Raw genomic sequence first — 22583 nt, forward strand, 5'->3', positions numbered from 1 at the left:
AGAGTCATACCTTTCCCAAATCTTGGGCCAAAGGGGGATACATGCTAATGTTATTATTGGCCATGAAATCTGGAAGTTGACACTCAGGTTAACTGGCAAAGATACTGGCATCTGGACAGAAATAAGAAATAATATAGGATGTGATTGGAAAACAAAATGGATTTGATTGAATTCTGCCACCATCTGTTTGTAGATTGTGACAGGGTAACCTTAGGGACCAAAAAGCACTGTGGCCACATGGCTAATAGAATTATCTTGATGCTATGGGGTGACTCAATGGAACTTGTTTCACGAGCATAGATAGATAAACAGGTAATAGGGTTTCTAGGCTAAATCAAACCTGCTGAGTTGCAATGACAAATTCCTATGTTACTTTACAACTTTTCATTTCATGATTCCTGCCATCTGAAATTAAGGATGCCATGTATTTAGGCTAAGCCAAAGTTAGACAGCAGCTCTCAAAAGAAATTCAATAAATTCAAGCATTTTAATAAAATGATCAGGTTTCATTTTGATTTATTCTCTCTCTCTCTCTCTCTCTCTCTCTCTCTCTCTCTCTCTCTCTCTTTCTCTCTCTCTCTGTGTGTGTGTGCCATGCATGGATGTGAAAGTTAGAGGACAACTTGGTTCCACTATGGAATCATGGAATCTAGGGATTGAACTCAGGCTGTTGGGTTTGCACAACAAGCAGTTTTACACAGAGAGCCATTTCACACCTCTGAATAGGTTTCTTTTGAAATAACATAGATATTTTTTCTAAAAGTGTTAAATCAATAATTCACTTTGAGTAAAAAGGAGTCCCAGATGGAGAACCAAAAGGCCAGATTCAGGACAATCGTTAGGTTTGTATATTCAGTGACTTCCCAGCTCTGATTTTAATTTGTTCATCTTTAAAGTATAGATAATCACACCTACCTCACAGAGTTGTTCTGGAAAATAAAATCAACAAAAATTATAAAGCACCCAGAATGAAATAAACAGCCCATCAATTTTGTTTTCTAATTTTTCTTGCCATCATTTTTCATTTAAAAACAAAATCCTTAAATTTTTCATAGCATTTGAAGTTATTAAACATTACATTGTAGGTGATATCGTAGCTCTTAGTGAGCGCTTCTGTGTTAATTTGACATTTTGCAACCTATTAAAGTTTTCCTAGTACTGGGGCTGGGACTGACAGATCTGCAGGACTAATGTGTTTTGAGTGACGATTTTAAGGATGATTTCTAAAACAGAAAATTGCTTTATTGTAATGAATTCACAAATAAAAACATCACAAACCTAGACTTAGGTAGTCACAGATGCTGTGTCAGTTCTAAATACTATGCATTTCAGTGATCTTCTATACAATTAGAATTGCCACCTTTAAGCCATGGAGATTTGCCTAGGGCTTTACAATTCTATCATCGATTATACTTTTAATTTACATTTTAATGTTTTGAGAATTTCATACATCAATACTGTACTTACATTACTTTAATCCTTTCCTTTTCCTTACATCTGCTTCCTTGTCCCCTTTCAAATCCATGGCCTCTTTTATAAATATTACTGCAGATACATACATTCATATATACATACGCACATGCATATAACCAACTAATTTCACTTACCATTTCATATTGCACATATACATGTATGATAAGGGCTGGCCCCTTGGGATTAGATAATCTAATCAGTGGGCTAGTCCTCAGAGAAAACTGATTCTTCTTCTTTTAGCAGCCATTGATTACTTGAAACTCTTAATCTGGGGCTGAGGCCCTATGAAAATTCCCCTTGGCTACATTCATGTGTCACCTACTGTTATTATGCAGATCTTATTTAGGCAATCATATCATTGAGATTTCATGAGTGATAATTTCCCTGTCATGTCCAGAAGACACTGTCTTCCTGCAGGCATCCTAGCCATCTGACTTTTATGGTCTTTCTACCCTCTCCTTTGAGGTATTCCCTGGACATGTGATATAGAGGTTGTATTGAAGATTGTACCAACTGGTATTGGGCAATCCATGATCACCTACTCTTTGCACTGATTATAGACCTCTTTAACAATCTTCATCTGTTGGAAAAAGAGCTTCTCTGATAAGAGTGAAAACTACACTTACCTGCAGGTTTTAGAGTACAGTTTTAGAATACAATTGAGAGTGTGCTGAGTTAGAGAAATGACAGTAGTAGGTTCTCTTCTCAGATCTCTGACCTTTCCCAGGTATGAATTCCTTATTGATTTTTTTCTCAAATCGTAATTAATTCACACAGGGGTTATAAACACAGAAAGGCAGGATGTGGGGAAGGGAATGACACTGGAGTGTGGGTGTTCATGGGGAATACAGATATCTTCAGAACCGGGTATCGGCTAGGTGAAGGTTCAGGGAACAATTCACTATGACTCTGCCTATGACTCGATTGTCCTTATCTAAGTTGGTATTATCTGCCTAGGCTACCTATTTACAAGGTCTATGACTACTCAGGCTTATAAATTTCCACAAAAGCTGCCTGTTGACATTAGCTTATAGCCATATGTTTCAATGTTTTTCCACTGAGACCCAAGACTTGGTGTTAGTATACATGTATGACAGGCCTATTGCTGATTTTAGGCCTATGGCTGATTTTAGGCCTTCAGTGTGTAAGCAGGGCTGCCCCTGACATCTCCACCCTTCTCTAAGTATAGAAGGGCTGTGGCAATTCTAAACTTTCGAAGGTGGGGATAGAGGCCTGACCTCCAGTACTTGAAGGGGACCTTGTAATGGCTCCAGTCCCCCTGTCATTGTCCAGTGAGGCATGAGGGCCATACCCATCCCGATGTCTTTTTCCTGGAGAGGGGATACTTTTGACATCAACCACTATGCAGTCAGGCTTGTCCCTCAGGGAACCCAGATAGATATTTTTATCTTTTATTTATATTCCCTTGCAGTACTTAGCCTCGCAGCCTAAGTAAGAATTCAGATCGACTGTCAGAAGGGGTTCTGGGTGGCCCCTCTCTGCTTGGTCTAGGGACAGAAGTCCCCCCTTTTAGGTTATGTGGAGATGGGTTTTGGAAACACCCTGTATAAAGTAACAACCTCATCTTGAGTCTCGTGGTCCTCCGTAGCTAACTTATGATAATGCATCTGAGTAGGTTTTGCAACCAAATTATTTGTCTGAATTCCTTATTGAATTGACCTTAATTCCAACTAGACAGCTGTTGGCTACCTCTAAGATACCAGGAAGTAAACAAAGTGTAGTGATTTAGCAATGGCTGGATGTGACAAAAAATCAACTTTTAAAAACCTTTATAATAGTTGTGTCTTTGGGAATAATGAAGCCTTGAAGGCCTGTCTTGGATGTAGAGGTTTATGGTATGATAAGTCCAAATGGCCAAGTTTTAGTAACTGTATCATTTAGAAACCAAGAGGTTTGAGTGGAACGAGGTCAAGCTTTCTCTACTGTTCTTTTTCAGTGAAGCTCCAAATGAATAAGTAATTGTTGAATCCAGATATATCCCATCCAGTAAGTCAACAAATATTTACCGAGTCCCTGCTATGTGGAATAGACTCTGCTGGACAAACAAGGACTAATATAGACTGAAAACTTGAATCTGTAGGACTCCTGTTAATTCAACAATCACCTCTTCAGAATGAAATCTATTTTGTGAAGCTAAACTTAATTTAGTTTTGAAATTTGAACTTTCTTATTTGCTGGTGTGTTTCTGGAGTAGTTTTATATCAAAGGGTTGTTTTCTAAGGGTACAAGAAATAAAGCAATGCTCATTTACAAATATTACAAGTACTATAATTAATGGTAAAACTTGCATTAGAAATCCAAATTTGTAGTTCTCATTTCTTCTCCATATTTCTGTAATAGTAGCTTGAGCTCTGTTTACTCAGTGAAGCAATATGATGAAGGATTCATAGGATCCTGGCCCAAGGTTGGCAACCTTCTAAAAGCTGTTGTCAGAGAATGAGATGAGGAAATACTGTTTCATTGTAAACAATTAGGCTTCTATTCAGGGAAATACATTAAGGCTTCTCCAATTTCTTGTTAAAAAAAAAAGAAAAGAGAAAGTTCTCAAATACATGAAGGAAAACAAATGGTGAGAATGAAGATTCAGTGGGAGGACTGGAAAATGAAGTGAGTTGAGAATAATAGAATTAGTACGTATTTGGACAGTAAGGAACCTGGCAGCTTAGCTAGATCCATTTCCTTAATTTTATAGATACATAAAATGATATTAAAGAGGGAAAATAGACTGAGCACTTTCATTAAGTTAATGGAAAAACTAGAAATCTAATCGCTCATACCTCATGATAGAATCTTTCACTAAGCTAAACAAATTTGTAACCTTAGAGTTTTAAAAATTGAATCCCAGGTACAGCAAAGAAAATGTTTAAAGGCAAACAGTTTAAAGTAATTGAGGCAAGCAATGAGCTTTCTGCAGTGGGTGGTGGTGGAAAATGAATACCTACACATGAACCAGACTATGGAGCTCTGAATTATAGTTAAGAAATTAGACTTCCTGTTTTGTAGACAACAGCTCTCTGCAGGCAGATGGTGGTCTTTGAAGCCTCTGAAAATAATCTGCAATTTGTAATAACCATTATTTTCTGTACTTATTTGCACAGATTTTTATAGTTTAATTCACACAATATTTACGTATGTGGGGTGGTCGTTGAAGCCTCTGAAAATAATCTGCAATTTGTAATAGTCACTGATTTCCATACTTAATTTGCACAGATTTTACAGTTAAATTCACACAATATTTACATATTTTTTCTCTTTTTGAACAAATGACTAGTAACAAATTTCTAGGATATTTAAAGCAATTCACATTAATGAAAAGGGGAGATGTTGAGATGTTCTCTACTTCCCAGAATAATAGAAACCTACTAGACAGTTTCCTGTCTGTCAATACAATACTGGCTAGAAGTTGTAGTCAATATTTACCACCCACAACGACTCTTGAAATAGTTGTTTTCATAAATGCCAAGTTGACAGAAGTTCACATTGGCCATATGAAAATCAGGTGGCTGTGTACTTACCTGGCCAGTCGGAAGTTATTATTTTCTACTCCCATTATTACTAGACAATTCTTCACTTGCCAAAGTTTAATTACTTGAATTTTTCTTTTTTACTTTTCATTATTACCTGTAGTTTAACCATTTTAGAATTTGAGAGTTTCCTAGGTAAATGGATGGAACTAGAAACTATCATCCTGAGTGAGGTAAGCCAATCACAAAAGAACACACATGGTATTCACTCACTGATTATTGGATATTAGCCCAGAACCTTGAAATGCCCAAGATGCAACTCACAGGCCACATGAAGCTCATAAAAAAGGAAGACCAAGTGGGGGTGACTCAGTTCTTCTTAGAAGGAGCAACAAAATACTCAAGCGAGCAAATATGGAGACAAGGTGAGGGACAGAAACTGAAGGAGGGGCCATTTGAAGACCTTTCCACCTGAGTATCCATCCCATGTGCAATCACCAAAGGTAGATGCTGATGTGGAAGTCAGGAAGTGCATGCTGATAAGGGCCTGATATGGATGTCTCCTCAGAGGCCTTCAAGAGTCTGACATATTCAGAGGCAGATGCTCACAACTAGCCATTGAACTGATCATGAGGTTCTCAATGGAGGAGTTAGAGTGAGGACTGAAGGAGCTGAAAGGGTTTGTGGCACCATGAGGAAATACCAACCAACCGCAGCTCCCAGGTTCCTAACCACCAGCCTGGGAGCACTTAGGGAGGGATCCATGGCTTCAGCTGTATATGTAAGTGTGGAGGGCCCTGCCGGGCACAGGTAGAAGATGAGATCCTTGACCTCATGAAGGCTGGACGCCCCAGGGGGTGGGAATTTTGAGGGTGGGGAAGTGGGAGTGGGGGGGGTAGGTGGGGGTTACATCCACGGAGAAGAAGGAGGAGGGGTAAGGGGATGGGGGGTTCCCAGGTGGGTGGGGGATGGGGTAAGGGGACAACATATGAATTGTAAATAAAATATCCAATAAAAAAAAGAAAAAAAAAGAAAAAAGAATCTGACAAATATGATAAGTGTTAGAAATATAAATCTTACAACTAAATACTAGTATTTAGACTTCATTCACACCTAAGGATAATTTATTCAGATTCATTTCTTTCCAACAATTTCCTGAGAATAGCAACCTGAATGAATTAATAAGAGTTCATTGGAGAGATTATGGGGTGACATATTTTGCTATGAAAAAATCGAGATGAAGATATTTAGAAGATGTTCAAGGTAGATAATTACATGAAGTACTGTTCAATGACAGATGGGGTTTTCAATGCAAAATGTTCTGCTGAGATAATGTACCCTTGAGCCTCCCAATATTCTATGAAATTAGTATATTTTAAGATTTATTATATTGTTTAAACTTATCTGGTTATTTATATTTCCAACAAAACTGCAGTTCCTTGACTGAAAAACTTATGTCACATTTGTTTCTTCATTGTCACCACCTAGAATGGGTGCTGGTACATAAGAGGCAGGCAGTCAATATTTGTCAGGTTAATGAGTGAACAGAAAAGGAAGCTGGAAGAGGGCCAAACATTTTAATTTCTTAAACTTTTCCAAGGGAACTTCTAGTCAGGAATTTGTTTTTTGAAACCCTTTTTAACACTTGTCAGCTATATTTGCTATAGCCTTCCATGTTTGTGAAATTTGGGGTTTCTACCAAAACACCAATATACATAAATAAGAAATACTACACTAATCAGAAATACCATGTCTTTTGCAATTCCACTCTGGAAAATAGTCCTAATTGTCCTCAGGAGGCAATTAGAGTAAAAATATATCTGGATCAGCGGTTAGTGGCTTAAATATTTAACTTTTTTTTATTCATTCATTACTGTTCTGATAATATTGGACTGAAGTGATTTTGCAATTTAGAGCCTTCTTGAAAGCAATCAATTGCAAATATTAACATTAATCAATTTCTTAATATCTCCAGAATACCTCTGTTCCTAACATGTAGCTAGCTACCCTCAGTGGGGGATATAAAATGGCATTACATGAAGGAATAAGATAGGATGTGTTTCATTGCAAATTAAGCTTTGAGATCTCAATGGCTCAAAGTAAAATGACAAAATTTATGTGTAGTTCAGTTTTTATGGGCACCCTTCTCAGAAGCAGTCTTTACCATATTCAAAGACTTAGGCCAACAGAGGCTGTACCATGCTATGAAAACATTCTCTAACCACACCAGAAGAATTTTTTGATGAACCAGACAATGATTCTCAAGTACTTTGGCTTGGAGGTTAGTTTGATTCACTGATTATTATCAGCTATAACTAGTATCATAGTGTCACATAATTTCATGTGGGCTTGAAAGGGGACAAAAAGATATTTCATGATCACTAAATATGTCCATGGTAAACACTTCAACTCTAAATACCAGGGAATTTCTGAGGTTAGATATAATTGTATCTTTATCATAAAGCAGGGAAGTGCAAAACGCATGCATGATACTTCTTACAGTTCCTTAAATCCAGGGAAACCTTTATATGAATTGGAAATACTTTTAAGAAACTCTGTGTTCAAAATAATTAGAACCAGAGAAGTACCTATACTGAGAATAAGGGCAGCAAAGTCTGGTTAAGATTGCTGCCCCACAGGTTAAAGCTAGCATAGGAAATGATCAAAGGTCACCAGTGGTTTATTTGGTGAGCAAAATAAAGTTGGACACTTCCTACAGAATAATGGACAACTCTTCAGGATAATTAGTTGTATGAGTCAAAGTCCTTTGAGTAAATCTCTAGAATTTATGACCAGAGTGAATCATGCATGCCCTAGTCCAACTAAGTACTGGAGCAGAAAAGTAACTTAGAAGAATTTCTTCTAGCCAGTCAAAAATGTCAAGATGCACTCTCAGTTTCCATACTAAGTAAGTCTTGAAGTATAAGCAGATGGCATCCAAATAAATGTGTTATATTTTATTCCTGAATAACACAATGCATATGAATGTGTGCATTCATTCATTAATTCAACAAATGTTTTTCATGATACAGCCTTTCAGGATCTTATCATTAAGGTTATAATAAAAATGTGTGTAGTAAAAGAGAAGAAAGCATAAATTGACACAGAGAAATGGAAGAACTTGAAGATTTATTTATTTTATAGTGTGTGTGTGTGTGTGTGTGCTCTGCCTGCCTGCATGACTGTGCACCAGGAACATACAGAAGCCAGAAAAAGAAGTCAAATCTCCTGGAATTGGAGTTACAGATGGCTATGAAGCATTGGGTAGATGTTGGGAATTGAACCTGGGTCCTCTGGAAGAGTGCCAAGTGGTTTTAACAACTAAGCCATATCTCCTGTTCACATTAGAAGAGTTTAGATAAAGAATCTTCATAATGGCCTTTTGGCTGGGGCAGACACAAAGCTGGTCTGCTCCCATGGAGATACTGAATCCTGAGCCATCCTAGAGGAGAGACTGCACTCAGAGCAGTGGGTAAGAACACCATCACACTCCCTATGCCCCAGAGTCACATGTGAGAACCAGGGATGCTCAGGACCCACCAACTACCCAAACCCAGCCCCTCCGGAATTTCACTTCCCTTCCACCCCTACCTGGTCCTTTTGGAGGGAGCAAACACATAGCTGGTCTGCTCCTGTGGAGATACTGAATCCTGAGCCATCCTAGAGGAGCCACTGGACTCAGAGCAGTGGAAGAGCCACTGCACTCAGAGAAGCAAACAACTAGCTGGTTTGCACTTGGGGAGACATCCTATCCTGAGCCAACCTAGAGGAACCACAGCACCCAAGCAGAAGGATTTCCAGATCCCAGAGGTGGTCTGAGTCCCAGGAGTTCATCCACCCAGGAGACTAGGATCATAAGACCACAGAGACATCTGGACTCTGAGGAGCTCTGACACAAGCAAGATAACTGGAAATACAGACTCCAGGCTTACACAGGGAGGGCAGGTAACACTAGAGTTAACCAGATGTCGAAAGGCAAGTGCAAGAACATAAGCAACAGAAACCAAAGTTTCTTGGCATTATCAATACCCAGTTCTCCCAATATAGCAAGCCCTGGACACCCTATCGCACCGGAAAAGCAGGATCCAGAACTAAAATCACTTCTCATGATGATGTTCGAGGATTTTAAGAAGGACATAAGTAACTCCCTTGAAGAAATACAGGAGAGTACAAGTAAACAGGTAGAAGCCCTTAAAGAGGAAACACAGAAATTCCTTAAAGAACTGAAAGAAAACACAAAGAAGTAATTAAACAAAAACATTCAGGATCTGAAAATGGAAAATAGAAACAATAAAGAAATCTCAAAGTGAGACAACCGTGGAGATAGAAAACCTAGGAAAGAGATCAGGAGTCATAGACGCAAGCATCACAAGAGATAGAAGAGAGAATCTCTAGTGCAGAAGATACCATGGAAAACATTGACACAGCTATCAAAGAAAATGCAAAATGCAAAATGCAAAAAACATCTAACCCAAAACATCGAGGAAATCCAGGACAAAATGAGCAGACCAAACCTAAGGATAATAGATAGAGATGAGAGTGAAGATTCCCAAATTAAAGGGCCAGTAAATATCTTCAACAAAATTATTGAAGAAAACTTCCCTAACATAAAGAACGAGATGCCCATAAACATACAAGAAGCCTACAGAACACCAAATAGACTACACCAGAAAAGAAATATCTCCCATCACATAATTATCAAAACATCAAATGCACAGAACAACGAAAAAATGCTAAAAGCAGTAAGGGAAAAGATCAAGTAACATATAAAAGGAGATCTATCAGAATTACACCAGACTTCTCACCAGAGACTATAAAAGCCAGAAGAGTCTGGACTGACATCATACAGACCCTAAGAGAACACAAATGCCAGCCCAGACTACTATACCCAGCAAAACTCTCAATCACTATAGATGGTGAAACCAAGATATTCCATGACAAAACCAAATTTGCACAATATCTTCCCACAAACCCAGCACTTCAAAGGATAACTGATGGAAAACACCAATACAAGGAGAGAAACTACAACCTAGAAAAAGCAAGGAAGTAATCTTCCAAAAATCCCAAAAGACGATAGCTACACAAACATAATTCCACCTCTAATAACAAAAATAACAGGAAGCCACAATCATTTTTCCTTAATATCTCTTAACATCAATGGACTCAATTCCACAATAAAAAGATGCAGACTATCGGACTGGATACAGAAACAGGACCCAGAATTTTGCTGCATACAAGAAATGCACCTCAGTAACAAAGACAAATACTACCTCAGATTAAAAGGGTGGAAAACAATTTTCCAAGCAAATGGTCCCAAGAAACTAGCTGGAGTAGCCACTCTAATATCAAATAAATTCGACTTTCACCAAAAAGTAATCAAAAAAGATAAGGAAGGACACTTCATACTCATCAAAGGAAAAATCTACCAAGGTGAACTCTCAGTTTTGAACATCTATGCTCCAAATGCAAGGGCACCTACATACATAAAAGAAACTTTACTAAAGCTCAAAACACACATTACACTTCACACAATAATAGTGGGGGATTCCAACACCCCACTCTCATCAATGGACAGATCATGGAAACAGAAACTAAACCGAGACACTTTGACATTAACAGAAGTTATGAACCTAATGGACTTAACAGATATCTATAGAACATTTCATCCTAAAACAAAAGAATATACCTTTTTCTCAGCACCTCATGGTACCTTCTCCAAAATAGACCATATAATTGGTCACAAAACAGGCCTCTACAGATTCAAAAATATTGAAATAATCCCTTGCATCTTATCAGATCACCACTGGTCTTTAATAATGACAAAACCAATGGAAAACACACGTGCACATGGAAACTGAACAACTCTCTACTCAATGATGACTTGGTCAAGGAAGAAATAAAGAAAGAAATTATGAAAATGAGGACATATCATACCAAAACTTGTGGGACTCCATGAAGGCAGTGCTAGGAGGAAAACTCATAGCTCTAAGTGCCTACAAAAAGAAACTGGAGAGAAAACACACTAACAACTTGACTGCACAACTAAAAGCTCTAGAACAAAAAGAAGCAAATACACTCAGGAGGAGTAGAAGGCAGGAAAAAATCAATCTCAGGGCTGAAATCAACCAAAATAGAAACAGAAAGAACAATACAAAATATAAAAAAAACCAAGAGGTATTTCTTTTAGAAAATCAACAAGATAGATAAACCCTTAGCCAGATTAACCAGAGGGCACAGAGACAGTATCCAAATTAATAAAATCAGAACTGAAAAGGGAGACATAACAACAGAAACTGAAGAAATTCAAAAAATCATCAGATCCTACTACAAAGGCCTATACTCAACAAAACTGGAAAACCTGGATGAAATGGACAATTTCCTCGACAGATACCAGGTACCAAAGTTAAATCAGGAGCAGATAAAATATCTAAACAGTCCCATAACCCCTAAGGAAATAGCAGCAGTCATTAAAAGTCTCCCCACTAAAAAAAGCCCAGGACCAGATGGTTTTAGTGCTGAATTCTATCAGACCTTCAAGGAAGACCTAATACCAATTCTCTTCAAACTATTCCACAAAATAGAGACAGAAGGAACACTACCCAATTCGTTCTATGAAGCTACAATTACACTCATACCCAAACCTCAAAAAGACCCTACAAAAAAAGAGAACTTCAGACCAATCTCCCTTATGAACATCGATGCAAAAATACTCAATAAAATTTTAGCAAAACAAATCCAAGAACACATCAAAACAATCATCCATCATGATCAAGTAGGTTTTATCCCAGGAATGCAGGGATCATTAAATATTTGGAAATCCATCAATAAAATCCACTGTATAAACAAACTCAAAGAAAAAAAACCACATGATCATTTCACTAGATGCTGAGAAAGCATTTGACAAAATTCAACATCCCTTCATGATAAAAGTCTTGGAAAGATCAGGAATTCAAGGCCCCTACCTAAACATAGTAAAAGCAATTTACAGCAAACCAGTAGCCAACATCAAACTAAATGGAGAGAAACTTGAAGCAATCCCACTAAGATCAGGGACTAGACAAGGCTGCCCACTCTCCCCTACCTATTCAATATAGTACTGGAAGTCCTAGCCAGAACAATTAGACAACAAAAAGAAGTCAAAGGGATACAAATAGGAAAGGAAGAAGTCAAAATATCGCTATTTGCAGATGATATGATAGTATACTTAAGTGACCCAAAACTTCCACCAGAGAACTCCTAAACCTGATAAACAACTTCAGCAAAGTGGCTGGTTATAAAATCAACTCAAACAAATCAGTAGTCTTCCTCTACATGAAAGTTAAATAGCCTGAAAAAGAAATTAGGGAAATGACACCCTTCACAATAGTCACAAATAATATAAAATATCTTGGTGTGAATCTAACAAAGCAAGTGAAAGACCTGTATGACAAAAACTTCAAGTCTCTGAAGAAAGAAATGGAAGAAGATCTCAGAAGATGGAAAGATCTCCCATGCTCATGGATTGTCAGGATTAATATTGTAAAAATGTCCATCTTGACAAAAGCAATCTACAGATTCAATGCAATGCCCATTAAAATCCCAACTCAATTCTTCACAGAGTTAGAAAAGAAATCCTCAAATTCATTTGGAATAACAAAATACCCAGGATAACGAAAACTATTCTCAACAATCAAAGAACTTCTGGAGGAATCATCATCCCTGACCTCAAGCTGTACTACAGAGCAATAGTGATTAAAAACTACCTGGTATTGGTACAGAGACAGGCAGGAAGATCAATGGAATAGAATTGAAGACCCAGAAATGAACCCACACACCTATGGTCACTTGGTCTTTGACAAAGTATCTAAAACTGTCCAGTGGAAAAAGGACAGCATTTTCAACAAATGGTGCTGGTTCAACTGGAGGACAACATGTAGAAGAATGCAAATTGATCCATTCTTATCTCTTTGTACAAAGCTGAATTCCACGTGGATAAAGGACCTCCACATAAAACCAGATACACTGAAACTAATAGAAGTGAAGGTGGGGAAAAGCCTCGAATACTTGGGCACAGGGGAAAAGTTCCTGAACAGAACACCAATGGCATATGCTTTAAGATCAAGAATTGACAAATGGGACTTCATAAAATTGCAAAGTTTCTGTAAGGCAAAAGACACTGTCAACGGGACAAAATGACAACCAACAAATTGGGAAAAGATCTTTATCAATCCTACATCTAATAGAGGGCTAATATCCAATATATACAAAGAACTCAAGAAATTAGAATCCAGACAACCAAATTACCCTATTAAAAAATGGGGTATAGAGCTTAACAAAGAATTTTCAACTGATGAAACTCGAATGGCAGAGAAGCACCTAAAGAAATGTTCAGTATCCTTAGTCATTAGGGAAATGCAAATCAAAACAACCCTGAGATTCCATCTCACACCAGTCAGAATGTCTAAGATTAAAAACTCAGGTGATAGTAGATACTGGCAAGGGTGTAGAGAAAGAGGAACACTCCTCCATTGTTGGTGGGACTGCAAGATGGTGCAACCACTTTGGAAATCAGTCTCGCGGCTCCTCAGAAAATTGGACATAGCATTACCTGAGGATCCAGCTATACCACTCCTAGGCATATACCCAGAAGATGCTCGAACATATAACAAGGACATATGCCTAACTATGTTCATAGCAGCCTTACGTATAATAGCCAGAAGCTAGAAAGTACCCAGATGTCCTTGAACTGAAGAATGGATACAAAAAATGATGTACATTTACACAATGGAGTGTTACTCAGCTATTAAAAACAATGAATTCGAGAGTTTCCTAGGTAAATGGATGGAACTAGAAAATATAATCCTGAGTGAGTTAACTCATTCACAAAGGAACACTCATGGTATTCACTCACTGATTATTGGATATTAGCTCAGATCCTTGCAATACTCAAGATTCAACTCACAGGCCACATGAAGCTCATGAAGAAGGAAGACCAAGTGGGGGTGCTTCAGTCCTTCTTAGAAGGAGCAACAAAATTCTCAAGGGAGCAAATATGGAGACAAAGTAAGGGACAGAAACTGAAGGATGGGCCATCTGGTGACCATTCCACCTGGGTATCCATCCCATGTGCAGTTACCATAGGTAGATGCTGATGTGGATGTCAGGAAGTGCATGCTGATAAGATCCTGATATAGATGTCTCCTCAGAGGTCTCTCTGTAAGAGTCTGACATTCAGAGGCAGATGCTCTCAGCTAGCCATTGAACTGATCATGTTGTTCCCAATGGAGGAGTTAGAGTGAAGACTGTTGGAGCTGAAAGGGTTTGTGGCCCCATGAGGAGAGCAACAATACCAACCAACCAGAGCTCCCAGGGTCTAAACAACCAGCCTTTGAGCACTTAGGGAGGGATCCATGGCTTCAGCTGTATATGTAAGGGTGGAGGGCCCTGCTGGGCATAGGTAGGAGAAGAGATCCTTGGTCTTTTGAAGGCTGGACGCCCCAGTGTGTGGGAATTTGAGGGTAAGGTGGTGGGAATGGGGGAGTAGGTAGGGGTACATCTGCAGAGAAGCAGGAGGAGGGGTGAGGGGATAGGGGGTTTCTGGGTGGGTGGGGGATGGGGTAAGGGGATAACATATGAAATGTAAATAAAACATCCAATAAAGAAAAAAAGAATCTTCATAATGTAAAATCTCAAGAAAGAATTTTAGAGAAAGTTAGTATTTCACTTGTTTCTGAAAGTTAAAATGTATTATTTATAAATTGATAAGAATAATAAATATAGAAAGCACAAAATTATGTTTTGTGATTTATTTAAATACTCATGTAAGAATACATGAGGGCTTGATAAACTTTATATAAAATCAAGCAAAGGTTTAAAAGTATATGTTATTACTGTTTCATATTCTCTCTCTCTCTCTCTCTCTGTTTGTGTGTGTGTGTGTGTGTGTGTCTGTGTGTCTGTGTGTCTGTGTCTGTGTGTGTGCAGGAGTCCATGGAGGCTAAATGTTTTGGATTCTCCTGTTATATGTAATATGTTGCTATGAGCCACATCTGAAATGAGTGTTGGAAACAAATCCCAGTTCCAGTGCAAGAGCAGTGCACACTATTAATCACTGAGTGACTTACCAACACAAATAAATTGGTTTTGTCTGACCAATGAATTAGGACATATTGTATTATCTTGCTTTTGTGAAATTATTTTTCCTTTTAAATATAATTTTCACTTAATATATGATGTAAGAAACTTCATTAATGCACTTTCACATGCATATGTCACTACTGTTTTTTCTTCTTTTGCCTACATCTCCTTTAATCTACCATCTTTATCACAAACATGTAAATCTAAATCTATACTGCATGAGAAAAAGCATGTCATACCTGTCACTTTGAATATGGCCTTAAAATGATCTCTAACTTTATTTACTTCTTGAATGTGTCATAATTTCATTTTTCTTTATGGAAGAATAAAATTCCATTTTGTGTGCATTTCACATTTTTGTTATTCATCAATCTGTTGACAGACCTCTAGACTAGTTCCATTTCTTAGTTATTTTCAATTTTGTAGCAAGAAATGCAGATATGCATGTATCTTTTTAAATTGCTGACTTACAGTTCTTTAGATGTATAATCAGGTGTGGTATAATTTGTTCATATAGTAGTTGTATTTTTAATTTTTTGGTAAACATATACATTTACTTCCATAATGGCTACACTGAGTCCAGAAAGGGTATCAGTTCTTGAAGCTGCAATTACAGGCTGATGTGAAACTTCTGATGTGGGTGCTAAGAACCAAACCTGGATCCTCTGGAAAAGCAGCGAGTGGTCTCAACGAGTGATTCAACTCTTTACCCATTGGAATAGTAAAATTTGAATTCTTTTTTTATTGGATAATTTATTTATTTACAATACAGATGTCATCCCCTTTCCCCATTTCTCCTCCCTAGAAAACCCCTATCCCATTCCTCCTCCTCCTTTTTGCTTTCATATCGTTTTAATTACATGCAGGTATTAAGGTCAGTTCTAGGTTGAGGGACTAACAATACAATAGATGCAAAGAGTCAAGGAACAAGCAAGACAATAAACACAAATAGTTAAAGAACAAGCAAGGCAATAAACAAAATTCTGTGAACATTCCAGTGATCACTGTTTCTAAGGGTTTATCAGGATGACCAAAATATCTGAGCCAACTTGCCCATCCTAGCCCAAAGTAATCTTCATGTCAGAAGTATATTTCCTTGTTCTAGCCTAAAATTTAGATTCCTGCCTGAAATTACTTCTTTGTTCTAGCCTAATATTTAGATTCTTGCCTGAAATTACTTCTTTGTTCTAGCCTAGGATTTAGATTTCGGCCTGAAATTACTTCTTTTTTCTAGCCTAATGTCAGATTCCTGCCTGGAGCACATGTCCTTGTCTTTGGTCAATGTCAGATTCTTGCCAAGCAGCCCCCAAAACTCTCCTCCTCTCCCCCATTTTTATTTCATAAACAAGACTGAGTCTGTCTTAAGTCATTCTGACAAGAATGCCTTCCTTAACCTGTCGTGGAATATGCATTATCAAAAGCAATGCACTTCTGTCTTAGGTTGGTAAGTCTCTGTGCAGAATCTTACCTGTCCTTGGCTTGCCAGCCTGTTAAATTAATAACTCTGTCTGGGGGTCCATTTTCAGTTTCAAGCCATATACCTTGGCTGCCAACATGTTGATGTTGTTAAAGACAAGCTTTAACATGATGGGCAGGAATAAAATATTCCCAGGACAAAAAGGGCTAGCATGATCAAGCTATATATGCCAATCTTGAAGCTTGACCAAAATCGAAATACTGACCTCAGGTTAAAATTTCAATTCTAAAACATGTAAGATGAAGGGATAGCATAACCTTTGAGAATAAAATCACAAGTCATGCATGAGATCCTTCATTAGTCTCAGCATGCTTATCAGTAAAATCCTTAACAACAGGAGGAATTGGGACAATTTATTCAAAGGTTTGTAAGAAAAGTGGCTGGTAACCAATAATACTATAGTCAGTAAACCATCCTTCAAGAATAAAGGACAAACAAATGGAAATGTGAGTAAAAATTGGGGAAGCTTATGACAATGAGACTGGCATTAGAAGTCCTGATGGCCAGCAGAAAGAATGGAAACAGGTAACCTCAAGAGGTAGGTGGTCGGGGACCCTCTAGAATGTTCCAGAGATCTGGGAGATGACAGACCCTCAGGACTCAAAGTGAGGGACCTTAGATGAAATGCCCTATATTAGAGAGAGGGAACTTGTAGAGCCCACTTCCAGCAGAAAGACAGGGCATTGAGTGAGGGATGGGGTTGCTACCCCACAGTCAAACTCTGACCCATAATAGTTCCTGTCTGAAAGAACTGTTGGGATCGAAATGGAGAAAAGCCTGAGAAAGGAAAGTCCAGCGACAGTCTCAAAGTGGGATCTAGCTGAAGGAGAGGCCCCAAGGCCTGACACTATTACTGAGGCTATAGAGTGCTCACAAAAAAAGGACCTATCATGACGTCCCTCTGAATGACCCAACAAGCAGCTGAAAGAGTCAGATGCAGATATTTGCACCCAACCAATGGAGAGAAGATGCTGAACCCCGTGGTTGAGTTAGGGAAAAGCTGGAAGAAGTTGAGGAGGAGGGCAACCTTGTAGGAAGACCAGCAGTCTCAGCTAACCTGGATCCCTGAGATCTCTCAGACACTGGATTACCAACCAGGCAGCATATACCAGCTGATATGAAGCATCCAACACATATACAGCAGAGGACTGCCGGGTCTGGGTTCAGTGTGAGAAGATACACCTACCCCTCAAGGGACTGGAGACCCCAGGGAGTTTAGAGGTCTGGTGGGATATCCTCATGGAGACAGGGGTAGGGAGGAGGTATGGGATGTGGAACAGCCAGAGGGTGAACCAGGAGGGGAATAAAATCTAGAGTGTAAGAAAAGTAAAAGAAAAAGTAATAATAATAATAATAATAATAAAAGGATGCTTAAGTAAGTCCTTCACCAGGAAGCAAAAAAAAAAAAAAAAAACCTACAACCACGGAAGCACATAGAATTATAAAATCTAGCAGCACAGATGTATCAAAGAGAAATAGAAAATAATCAAGTTTTTATTCATTGATGCAAATAATATTCTTATTAATTTTTTGAAATTTGAGGCTTCATTATATATTTAGAATTATAGTAATTAAATCTTATTAAGCTAGTAGGGTGAATAATAGGAGAACAAAAGAACAAACTCATGAAAGCACAAGTAAGCATATTAGTAAAGAACTGTACACACTTTAGTAATTCATCAAAATCCTAGATGAATAAGAAAGAAAACAAAGAATACATTGGTATAAACTGCCAGACCAAAAAAACCCAACAAAATAACAAGTATTACTGCACTGATTCTTTCCAATAATAATCCACATGTACATGGTCTTAATTACCCAATTCAAAGATATGGGATTAAAATACTTGTGTTTGTTTGTTTGTTTGTTTACTTGTTTTGTTCTGTTGAGGTTTTTTGTTTGCAAAAAAAAAAAAATCACATCAGCCAAGATATATACTGGCTGAAACTAAAAGTTTGGAAAAAGGGAATTACAAGCAAATTTTATTTGGAATTAATAGGAAATAGTCATTGATTTCTGTGAAAACATACTTTATTCAAAAATCATCCAAATGAGATAAAGAAGTTCACTATATGATGATGAAGGGAAGAGTATATCAAGAAGATATAATTGAAAATATACATTCATCAAATGCCAGTGTATGCAATTTCATAAAATGCTGTGTTGATTTTCTTTGTCTCCTTTGATTTTTTTGAGCACTTCATGAGTGGAATCATATATATGATCTTTTGTGACTGAATTATGTTACATATTGTAAAGTATTTAATGTTTCTTTATGTTGTATTGTACATTTAAAAATAATATATGCACAAGAATTGTTGCTACATGACTGGTTGGTGGAGGCCACTTGTATCAGAGGATTAAATGTCTTTCTTAGGGGATTCAGATTAGAGGATTGTACCCCTTTTTTGACTGGTATACACACTAAAGTATTAGGCCTGTTTTTTCTTGTATGGTTTTGATATGATCATATGCCTATATTGTCTCAATTCACTCTACTAAATGTAAAGGATAGAATCCTTTCTATATCCTGGAATAAAGCACTGAAGCATGTGAGTTGTATTGAGTGGATGTGTCTACCCAGATCCTATCTCCACCAAAGTATAGAGTCATCATTCTTAGGGTTGGCCACAGCCTGCTCTGAATACTCTTCCATATCCAGTAGCCTCTTATATACACCATATTTAGTTAGTATCAACATACAAGAAAGAACATGCAATTTTTTTGGTGGTAATATGTATATTAATTTTCATATGTATGCACAGGGGGAGGCCATCCTTGCAGCAGGATCTAAGAGTTCCAACCCAGAGACAATGCAATGAGTTTCCAAGTCCACTTAAGACAACAGAGTCTGGCTGCTGCCCTTTGACATAGATTTCCTCCTTTTTGCTGGTGGGGGCCTGGTGGAACTGTGGGGAGACACAGTGGGGGATGAGGGTCCCTTGGGGACAGCATCCTCTTTCAGGGAAGCAGCTCTCTTGACAGGCTGCTCTGATAACTGCTGCTTTACTTTCTGTATCATTTTGGCTTTCCCAAGAGACTGAGGGCTTGGGGTGGCACAGATTTCAGAAGGAGCTGGCACAGCAGGTGTTCTCGAGTCCTTGCCCTCGGGAGGGGCGCTGTGCTTTGGGACAGCAGCTTCCTTGGAGGGCTTCTGTTTAGGTCCTCATTGCTTCGGCTTCCCATCCCTCTTCCATTTCCCAGTCACTTGCCTTTCCCGTCAGACTGACTGCTTTCCAGGGGCCTAGCAGACTCTTGGGCATTTGGGATGGAAGGTTCAGTGGACAAGCCTGGCCCTTTGGAGATGCCGTTCATCTTCTGGAAGGGCTACTTGGAATGCTGCTGTCTCACCAACCGTTGCTTTGCTTTTGCAGCCCTGCGAGCTTTCTTGGAGGGCTGGCTACTGTTCTCAGACTTTGGAGTGACCTGATCCTTCAGGTCAGGTTCTGCAGGGGTAGCGGCTGCCAAGTTTCCTGCATGGGGCTGGGGGATAGAATTGGAAAATTTCTTGAACTTGGCGATAAAGAAACCGTCCATATTGTGAGTGTGAGGGTAGATGCGTCAGGTGGAATGCAGAGAGGGGTGGAGGTGCCTTTCCAGGAAGCAGGTAAAACCTTCCTGGCAGAAGTCCAGGCTGGTGGGCACCAGCCGTACATTCCTCTTCTTCAAGGCATAGTCTACCACCCACTCGTTCTCTTCCACCGTAATGGAACAGGTGCAGTAGACCAGGTAGCCTGCAGTCTTGGAGACAGCGTTGACTGAGTCAATAGCACTGAGCAGCAGTTCCTTCTGAAGGTGGGCACAGCGCTGGATGTCCTTCTCATCCTTGTTGGTCTTCACAGCAGGGTCTTTGGAGATAACTCCTGTGCCACTACAAGGAGCATCCAGAAGCACTCGATCAAAGCCCCCCACCACCTTGGGGAACTGGCGCCCATCATACTGGCTGACGATGATGTTGGTGACTCCCAGCCGGTGCAGGTTGCCCACGACACTCTTGAGCCGCTCTGCATTGGTGTCATTGGAAAGGATCACACTCATGTTCTTCATCAGCTGAGCTATGTAGCTGGTCTTCCCTTCAGGAGCACAACACATGTCTAAGATCCGCTCATTCTCCTGAGGTGCCAGGGCCATGACAGGCAGCATACTCGAAGCTCCCTGCAGCATATAGTGTCTAGCCAGGTACTCAGGAGTAGCACCAATAGGCACTGAAGAATCGTATACCACAAGTCCAGACTTTGACCACTTTCCCAGTGGATCCAGATTAACCCCACGATTGATCAGAACCTAAGCAAGGTCTCGGCGACGGGTTTTCAAGGTGTTGGTCCAAAGGGTGATTGGCCGGGGCACCTCATTAGTTTCTAAGAACTCTATCAACTCAGACAGAGGGAAGAGCTCCATGAGCTTGCTCAGCAGGAAGTCTCCGTAAGAATAGTAAGTGGCCAGATCCTTCTGAAGCCAACTCAGATACTTAGTTCAAGATCGGCCTTCTTCTCGCTGAGCCCCAAAATCCTGAAGCACTCCTACTATATCCTGGATCCACTTGTGAACACATTGCAGGTCTGGAGCCTGGGCATCATGGTCAGTATCACCAGCAGGGGGCAGCACAAAGCCTTCCTCATCTTCCACATTAATCTGCAAATCCCCCTCTACTTTGTCATCCTTTCTGGGGTGGGACTCAGGGGAAACACCATCATCATCAGAGTCCTCTTCACTCCACTGGGCCCCAGCTGCGGAGTCCTGGGCCTTCTGCTTCAGAGCGGCTCTTTCAATAGACAACAGCTTTTCCTCCTCATCCTCTGAGTTAGAGTCAGCTCCATAGTCATCCACCATATCTTCACTACTGTCCTCAGAGCCCCAAAGGTCCCCCTGGGTCACCACACCATCTTCCTCGGAGTCTTCCTCCTCGTCTCCATCACTGTTTTGAACTGGTGCTGGGCAGTTTTTACCTCGAGCCTGAACTGCTCCTTTGGATAACTCTCCAGGCAATGTTTTGATCCCAGGAGACTTATGTGGCTTAGGGACGTCAACAGACCCTGCCCTCCTCTTGGCTGCCCTCTTCCGGGCACAGCTCGACAGCCTCTTGAAATTCTCATCGTCAGCTTCAGGCAGAAATCTGACCAGTTCTGTCTCTGTACCCTTCGATTTTCGGGCCTTTCGGCCGGGTCCACGTTTCTCCTTCTTTGTAGGATTCAACTTGCGCCCCATGATAATCTGCCTTCCTTCAAAGCAGTACTTCACAGGCTTGGAAGACGGTTTGGCCAGAACATGCAATTTTTGCATCTCTAGGTCTGGCTTACTTTATTTAACACCGTATTTTCCAGGTCTATACATTTTCCTTCAAGTTTCACTCTTTTCTTTATGGTTGAACAAAAGTCCAGTGTGTGTACATGTCACATATTCCCTATCCATTCTCCTGTTGTTGGATTTCTAAGCTATTGGACGTTCTTGCTAAAGATTAGTGCAGTGTTGCAGTATGACTTTTTCCTCTGAGAATGATTACCCCCTTCCCATCTTAGAAATTTACTAGCCATGTGCAGAGCAACACATTGATGTGATTATGCTAATCAAGCTACTGACATTCTCTAGTAGATGTAGGACAAGAGAGAGTGATAGAGGGGGGGTCATTAGTACCTTTGTGGGGTCATCTAGCTATTGCTCCTTAATATCCTCTTCCAACTGCAAGTGGTTTGAGGAATGCCAGAATATATAGGAAATAGAAGGTTGACTTAAAGGTACTCCATGATGCAGTTTCCATGGTTTGCAATCATGACTGTGTTGATGCAGCTGCTTGGGATTCATCTTGCTCTAACTTACTCTATAATGTGTGTAAAACAGTGTTTTTGTTTGTTTTGTTTTGTTTTTCATGCTGTGCATTACCCTGTCAGGCTCCATTTTACAAGTAGCTTTTGATTCTAATTTGAAGGTCGAGGGTGATTGAGCATGTTTATGGTTGTATAGCACCACTCGTGTAGCATGGACTGACAAATGATTTATTCCTGGGAGTACAAATGGTGCCACCCTATAAATTTGTT

General features: G+C 39.4%; 1 pseudogene; it reads right to left on the reverse strand.

The window, feature by feature from the left end:
• Positions 1-19354: 19354 nt before the first annotated feature.
• On the reverse strand, positions 19355-21756 carry LOC114640536 (annotated as a pseudogene).
• Between the last annotated feature and the right edge of the window lie 827 nt (positions 21757-22583).

This window comes from Grammomys surdaster, unplaced genomic scaffold (assembly GCF_004785775.1).
Source record: "Grammomys surdaster isolate TR1022 unplaced genomic scaffold, NIH_TR_1.0 61, whole genome shotgun sequence".
NCBI classification, from domain to species: Eukaryota; Metazoa; Chordata; class Mammalia; order Rodentia; family Muridae; genus Grammomys; species Grammomys surdaster.